Genomic DNA, 8,771 nt, shown 5'->3' with positions numbered 1-8,771 from the left:
CAGTGCCCTGTCTGCCTGGGGGCTCACCAGCCACCCTAGGCACCCCTCTGGGGCAGCGGGTGGGGGGTTAAAGGCAGAGGCAGCACCAGCTGAAGCTCTCAGCCCGCACCCCCACCCCCACTCCCCAGCCTCCTCTGCCTGGTAATTGCAGGGTTGCAAGATGCCAGCTGCCTCCCAGGCCCCAGGCGGGCACCTCCCAATGGAGCAGGGCCTCCCTGGAAAGCCTCCCATTTCTCCTGTAGCCCCACAGACCAAGCTGCGCTGGGGGTGCTCTCCATGGTGCTCAGACTCCCCCGCCCCTCTCTTCCCAGGGAGGGGGCCTGAAAAGTGTAAACATGAAGCCTCTCCTGGATTTCTCAGGCTTCCCCCACGTCAGAGGAGCATCCTGGCCTCCCCTCCCCCAGTCAGGAACTAGCCGTGCTCCTGCTGCTGAGCAAATAAACCCTCGCTCCACATCCTGGCATGCGGAGTGCTCCAGACTCCCCTCAAGCACATTCCCCAAGTGGCCTTGGTTTCAGGTCCCTGTTGTTCTATAGAATAAAGTCAGACAGACCCCTTGCTATGGCCTCCTCCCTCTCTGACTGGCTGGGACTGGCTTTGGGCACTATGTGTACTTGCCCTCTGCCAGAGCACCAGTGGCCTGGTCAGATGACAGCTTCACAGTGACTGGGGTGTGCCTCATCAGTGCCCACCCGGACCTCGAGCTCTGATGGTAGAGGTCCTGCCTCTGGGACTCCGGATCTCCCCAGGAAGGGAGAATGTCCTTTAGAGCACACACTGCTTCTCCGCGGTGCCTCTTAATTGTAATCTTCGCGACACCGCAGGGGTGGACAATAGCAAGATGAGGAAACAAAGGCCCAGAGAGAGAAGGGACCGGCCAATAAATGACAAGGCCAGCATTCGAATCTGGGCAACTCCAAAGGCCACGTGTTCCCAGCTTAGCCCAGGTCCGAGCCCAGCTCAGAGCAGGCGTTTTCTAAATGTCCATGAGAGGAAAGGAAGAATGAACTAATGATGGAGAGAACCACTGTCCTCGAGATCTCTTCCCTTCAGATCACTCAGCAAGGCCCTTTCATCCAGCACCCCACCTGAGGCTCTAACTCGGGCAGATCAGAGTTAGGGGCCTCACTAGAGGATGAGTACACCGAGGTCCAGAGAGCGAAATGGCTCACCCAAGGACACCCAGCAACCATGTCCTGGGAACCCCCAGGTCCTTTAAGGTGGAGCTTAATCCTTCACTCCTTTGACCGCCATTATAATAACTCCAGAGAGAGCAGCCAAACAGATGTGGATTATGCTGGACCCCTAAGCAAGCAAGAAGCTCCACCTCCCTGAGCCCCAGTTTCCTCATGTGTAACACAAGGTGCCATGGGGATTAGAAAGGACATTTGTCAAACCTCCAGTATGGGGTTCGGCACCCAGCAGTATTGTTGTCTGTCCACCTTTGTCCTAAGTCACCCGCCATGTCCGTGTGGGAGACCAGTTTTCCAAGCAAGAAAAGTGCACTGTCTATACCAGGGTGGGGATCTAAGTCCAGGATCTAACTCTACCTGCATGGACCACTCCACTCAGCCACTCATCTCCCCCTGCCCTCAGTCCAATCTCAGAAACCTCCACTCGGTCACTCACCCAGTCACCCTGGTATCTTCATTCCAGGATAGAATGGGGTTTCGAGGTAGCACTGGGAGAGCAAAGGCATCTTTGTCTGCTCCTGGACCATCACCCCCTCCCCACCGGCCCATCTCATTGACTGATAAACTGGAGTTAGGTATGTAACAAAATCCCTGGAGACTTTGGCGAAGAGACTCCTTTATCAGATAAAGTTCATCTGATTGCCCAGTCCCCAAGAGGTAAACTGAGGAAGCTGCCAAGCTAAGGGGGGTAGGGTCGGAGAGGAGAAAAAAGGTGCCACTTCAGGCAGTCCACCTCTATTATTTTTTTTTTTTTTTTGATGATCGTGACAGCCAGTGAGCTGATCATAATTCTGATCCCACCTTACAGGTGAGAAAACCAAGGTCGAGACCCTCGGCAGCATCCTGAGGTCTCAGGGCAACTGAGAAGCAGGGTGTGGACTGGGGCCACTGCTCTCCAGAGCAGATGCTGGTAACTACTGCACAGCAGCTCCTGTACAGAATGTCACACACGCCCATTAAGTCCATCTCAGTCCCTTGAAATTGATTTTTCAAATTGGCTTCTCCTTTTGTAATTCCCGATATATTCACCTGGCTGGTGCTATCTTTTCACTCGCTTGCTATAGCCTGTAAAGTTCCCCGAAGGCTAGAATTTGGTCCTTTTAGATCACCTTGGTGCCCCTAGCACCTATGCCTGCCACGTAGCAGGAGCTCACTAAGCACTCAATGAATAAATGAGTGAATGAATGGATGAACAAATGAATCAATGACCTTCCATGCTTCCTCTCAGGCCCCTGCTCTGGGCACTCCAAGGCCAATCCCAGAGACTCAGGTCGGTCAAAGGCAACAAGAGATGAAGTTATAAACCAGGGCAGGCAAATGGACTGTGCAAAGTTTTTTGAGAGGAAACTCAAAGATGCGATGCTATTAAAAATTGATATTTCAGTGAGATAATTCCCTCTCCTAGGCTTTTAATTGATTGTCTAAAAAGCCTTCCTTTGTTGTTATGCCTCTTTATTCGCAGGGACCATTAATTTTTTTATGGACGATCAAACCCAGATAGAGTGGAAGGGCTGCCGCACGGCTGCCTCAAAAACAGTAACCAAGGCGCCGGGGACAAACATCTGGGGGTCGGCCAGGAGAGGTGACAAGGCCATGGAGCTAGTCTTGGCTCTGAGACTGGGAACAGGGCAAGACCTTGCGTGTCCCAGACACACACACCTGTCCCTGCCCCCAGCCCCAATGGACAGGCTTCATGAAGTTTGGAGAAGCAGGTGAGCGCCCCGGGAAGGTGTGGGGCAACTGCTCTGAGGGGGAGCCCCGCTCTGGGAGTCGGGACCCCTGGGTTCCCCCTGGCTGCCAGAAGCCAGTTTCCCGCTGCCCCCACCCCCATCTCTCCCTTGTGGGACAAAAGGTAGACAAGGAAAAGCAGGTGAGTGGCAGTCAGGACCTCTAGGACACTTTTCCTCTCTGGGCCTCTGTTTCCTTGTCTGTCCAGTGAGGGTGACACTGGCATCCATCTCAAGGAGTGGCTTTGAGGGCTGCGTGCAGAGCAGGAAGGGCCACTGTTGCTCACGCTATTGTTAACCTCACCGTCCCTCTCCTGGCTCTTTGGGGGGGCCCTCAATCTACACCCCTGTCCAGGTGACCTTGGCCACCTCCTTTCTCCTCTCTCTGGGATGGCTCTGAATCGGCATCCACCCTCTGCTGCGAGGCTTGTAGCCGCGGAGGTGTTCTGTGTACACCTGTCTGCCAGGTCTCTGGCCTTGTCTGCTTCTCCCCCACCCCATCCATCCACTCCACCAGCTCGACAGGCAGCCTCGACAAGGCCTCGAAGTGTCCCTGGCTGCAGCGACAGTGGACCGGGGCTGGGCTGGCTGGCTTCTGGCCCTTTCATAACTGCCCTGCCCGTGAGCTGGCCTCCCTCACTTCCTCTCTGCCGCCCCATGCTCGCTCTTGAGGCCTCTTTTCTGGAAAGGAGAAACTGGCCAAGCAGAGCTGGCTCCTTAGGCGTAGGGCCTGTGCAGTCACACAGGGCCTGTATTTCAAAGGGCTGTGCACTTGGTATAATGCACTGTTGTTGCTGTCTTGAAATTATCAATAATTTTTAAAGAGGATCCCACTTTTTCATCTTGTACCAGGCCCCATAAATTACATAGATTGGATAATACATTGCTGGACTCATAGAAATTAAGAGCCACAAGAAAAGCTGGGGCCCTCCCCAGTTTTGCTGTCAAGGGACAGACCTGGAAATGGCCAAAGGGTGGGTTCCCAGGATAGCACCCCTTCCTTTATTCATTGTTATTCCCCCCAGAGGACTGGCCTCACCCCCACATCTTCCTCTCCCCATCTTACCCAGGTCCCGCCAGCTTAGAAGCCCTCTTGGCTGCTTTCTCCCCAATGGAGGGGTTCTTCAGGGGATGAGCAGATAGATGGGGGATGAATTCTCCAGGCATCTCTACATCTCAGACCCTGGGGAGGGGACTCAGCAGAAGGGGGTCCCCAGACCCATAAGTTTCCCCTGGATAGACATGACTCACATCAAGTGGAAGCATGAAGGCTGCAGAGCAGATGAGGTATGAATTCATTTAAACAATCTATGGCATTCGTAATAGCTTTTGGTCAACATAATGTCTTCTTAGGCAATGGATGTTAAGGGTACAACTGCTTTGACCTTAGGGCCTTGGGAAGATTTCATCTATCAAAACACATCCTCGTAGGGCAGAGGGGTAGAAATCCTCCACAGGGCCCCCTGGCAAAATGCAGCAAAAACTAACACAGGTCACTCGTTGAAAGCTATCCTAAGGAAGTCTGTAAGCACACGTAATATGTAAGTGTGGATGCAAATATTTAGCCACACAAGTCCTCATTGTGGCATTGCTTACAAAAGCAAAAATAGAGACAGTTAAGTGGCCAGCGGTCAGGGCTGGTTAAATAAATGACAGTGCCTTTCTCCAGGGGGATGCTGGACAGTCAGCAAAATCGACCTTCTTACCGAAGAGGGGGAGTGAAAATTCAGATTTGAGCAGTGTACATCTTGGGCCTGACTCTCTCTCTATACATGTACAAGAGTCAACTCCGCTTCTTACCGAAGAGGGGGAGTGAAAATTCAGATTTGAACAGTGTACATCTTGGGCCTGACTCTCTCTCTATACATGTACAAGAGTCAACTCCGCAGTGTTAGCCTCAGGGTCATTGCTTTTCTCCTTTCTTATCCCCGACTCTCCTGGCTCCTAGTGGCCAATCATCAAGGAGTCCAGAGACACTGACCTTGTGAGGAGCTCTCAGATCTGTCCCCTTGCCACCATCCCTCTCCCCATCCAAGCCACACCACCTCTCTCCTGCAAGATTTGCCTTCGCTTCCTGTCTTGCTCCCCACAATTCCATTGAGGCCCTCCATCTAGTCTTTAAGGGCAGCCAGAAAAAATTTCGAAAATGTTCATTGGATCTTATCCTCTTTCCTGTTTAAAACCCTTGACTAGCTCCCCATTACTCTTAACATGGAGACCAAACTGGCCTTTGAACTGGCCTTTGAGACTCTCCGCGGGCAGACGCGCGGAGCACCTTGCTTCCCCTCTTCCCTCTTCATTCAGCCACTTTGGCCTCCTCCCACGCTCTTACACCAAGCAGGCTCTCCTCTGCCACAGGGCCTTTGCACATGTCCTTCCACCAAATCAGAACACTCTCCCTCCCCTCTTCACTTGGGTAATTCACCCTTTTGCTTTCGCCTTAAGAGGTATTTTCTCAGTAAACCTTCCTAGACAGGCCTAGGTCTCCCCATATCTCTTCTGGAACCTTATAACCCTTTTCCGTCCTTCTCTGCCCTTCTCACAGTTGCACCTTCAACTGTGAAGTTCTTAGATCAATGCCTGTCACTTTCACTAGACTATGAACTCCTCAAGGGCACAGGCTGCTTTTGTTGACCGCCGTGTCCCCAGTGCCCAGTGCCTGGCACAGAGTAGTGCTCAGAGATTTGTTGAATGGATCAATGAATCAATGAGGGAAGAAAGGCTGGCCCAAGCACTGGGCCTACCTTCACTGCTGGCTGGCTTCCCCATTCTCCAGGGAACACTTGGCGGGCCTGCTTTTAGCATTTCAAATTTGTCCTCAGGACAGCAGCCCGGAGAGAAGTGCCTGGAGTGAGCCACGTGCTGGGAAGCAGGGCTGGAATGTGGCCTCCTTCCTGAGAGCCGCTCTCTGCATCCATTGGAAATCTCCCCTTTCCCATCTCCTCTGGAGGAAGCAGAGGGAGCAAGAGGGCCCCATCTCCTTCCTCTCCACACCACCCCCGCCCCTCAGGGTCAGTCCCTTTGATGTGAAGGTTCCTGGGGATGCTGGTTTGTGTCACTGTTGAGCTGGGGGAGGAAGACAGTTGAGGGCCTCATCTTAACTGGCAGACTGGCCCAGATCTCAGTGTCTCTGTGCAATCAAGGGGCCTGGGCTCTCACAAATGCCAGCCGCTCACCAACAATTGAAAAGAATTCACCAATCTGAAGGCCATGGTATGGTACTCTGGGATTCTGGGGGCTCCTCTGGTTCTGGCTCAGTCAAGCCTGCCTTTTTCCAAAGAGCAGATGGAGGAGGTGGAGTGGGGTGAGGACCTTGCAGGAGGCCCCCTGGGGGACCGATGTGGACTAGAATCCCTGTCCTTCTAGGTCATGTCAAGGACCCAAGAAACAGAGACTCCACAGTTTCCTCTTCAAGTCTGGCATGGCTGTGTCATCTTGGACAGATCCTTCTACTTAATGGCCTCAGTCTTCCTACCTGTGAAAGAGGGATTGTAATACCTACTCTGGACAGCTACTGTGTAGGCCAGAATGGTGTTTCCCCAAGTATGGACTCATACCACCATGGTTAATAAAATGGATGTAGTCACACTCAAGACAGCCCTAAGTGACACGGGGCGCACTACAAGAAAGTGATTCCCTGCTCATTTTTCTTTTTGCCTTCTGCCCGTTGTCAAGGAGAGAGTCTCAAGTGGCAGTATGGACTTAGCACCTGTCTAATTCTTGCTGAACTTTTTAACAAAAGCCTTAGAGGTGTTTGGGCAGGCAATGTTAACCAGCACGCATGTAATGCATTTGTTTTATTTTCAAGGTATTTTATGTATGTAGTTTGTTCCTGAGGCAAATAGAAAAATGTAAGGTGATTTAAAGAAAGATAGGAAGCAAATAATAGTACAGGGGATGCTTGAATCTGGCAAAAAATCACGAAGTGGCTGGAGTGGCTGAGGTTTGGCAAATACTGTCTAAATAGCATGGGTGTCAGAGAAGGTCTAGTGGAGACTCAGAGCTTTCACCACCACCCAGCGGCAGTGAGGCCATTCCCATTGCGGAGTCGGTAGTGAACATCCCTGCCCAACAGGAATGAGAACTGCCACTGCCATGTGTCAACAGAGGACAGGTAGAGAACCTGGATTTCTACCTCCACCTGGCTACAACCAGGTGGTGCTTCCCTTCCCCTGCCGGAGCAGTATCAGAGAATACCCTCTAAAACAGAAGGCTCAAACAAGATCTGAAGTCTCATGATATGCAAATGTCTAGGTTCTAAAAAATAACTCACATCAAGAATAAGAAAGATCTCAAACGGAATCGGGGGCGGGGAAAGGACAATCAATAGATTCCAACACTGAGATAACAAAGATGTTAGAATTCTCTGACAAACATTTTAAAGCAGCCGTGATAAAATGCTTCGGTGAGCAATTACAAATATGCTGGAAACAAAGGAAAAATAGAAGGTCTCAGCACACAAACAAAAGGTATAAAGAGAATAAAATAGAAATTTTAGAGCTGAAAAATAGAATAAGTGAAATAAAAAGCTCAGTGGGTGGGCTCAACAGCAAAATAAAAGAGACAGAGGATAGAATCGGTGAACTGAAAGATGAAACAGTAGAAATTGCCCAATTTGAACAATGGAGGAAAAATAAACTGGAAAAAATAACAAGGAACAGAGCCTCGGGGATTTGTGAGACTATAAACAAAAGGTCTAATATTTATGTCATCAGAGGCCCATAAGGAGAGGAAAAAGAGGGCAGGGCTGAAAAAGTACTTGAAAAAAATGGCTGAACACTTCCCAAATTGGGTCAAGGATGTAAACCTATAGATTTGAGAAACTGAATAAATTCCAAAGAAGACAACCCAAAGAAACCCACTCCAAGACACATTCTAATTAAACTTCTGAGAACTAAAGATAAAGAAAATTATCTTGAAAGCAGCCCGAGAAAAATGACACCTTCTGTATAGGGGGAAAATTATTCGAATGATGGTAGACTTCTTATCAGAAACCATGGAGGCCAGAAGGAAGTGTAACAATATTTCTATAATGCTAAAAGAAAAGAATAGTCAACCCAGAACCCTATACCCAGCGAACATGTGCCTCAGGAACGAAGGGCAGATCTAACATTTGCAGATAAAAGAAAACTAAGAAAATGTATACCCTAAAATGACTAAAGGAAATTCTCCAAAGGAAACAATAAAAGAAGGAACCCTGGAACATTAGGAGGGAGGAAAGAACACTGTCCAAGAAACTGAATGCTTTTTCCCTAGGCTCAAGCACAAGGCAAGTGTGTTAGTTCTCACTACTCTCATTCAACATAGTGCCAAAGGTTCTAGCCAGTGCAATAAGCCAAGAAAAGGAAATCAAAGACATACAGATAGGAAAGGAAGACAGGAAACTGTCTCTATGTGGTCGCTCTCAGTCTCTCTCATTCTCCCCCTCTGAGAAGAAACCACTCTGTCCATGGAGCATTATTCCTTCTCCAATAAACTTTCCTTCTGACTCTATTTAAAAAAAAAAAAAAAAAAAAGATGTCATAATCATCTACTTAGAAAATCTCAAGTAATCTACCCCCCAAACCCCAAACTCTTAGAACAAACGAGTTCAGCAGAGTTACAAAGTACAAGATAAACAAAAAAAATTACGTCTATATACTAGTAATAAACGCATGCATAGCAAAGTTAGAAATATAACAGCATTTTAAATCACCAGAAATAATTAAATAAAATACTTAAGTGTAAATTTAACAAAACATGTATAGGACCTGCATAAAACTATGTAATGCTGGCGAAAGAAATCAGAGATCTAAGTAAATTGAGAGACACACTGTGTTCTTGGATCGAAAGACTTGCCATAGTGGAAAAA

Source organism: Pteropus alecto, unplaced genomic scaffold (assembly GCF_000325575.1).
Source record: "Pteropus alecto unplaced genomic scaffold, ASM32557v1 scaffold123, whole genome shotgun sequence".
NCBI lineage: Eukaryota > Metazoa > Chordata > Mammalia > Chiroptera > Pteropodidae > Pteropus > Pteropus alecto.
Note: the sequence above shows the minus strand (reverse complement) of the source record.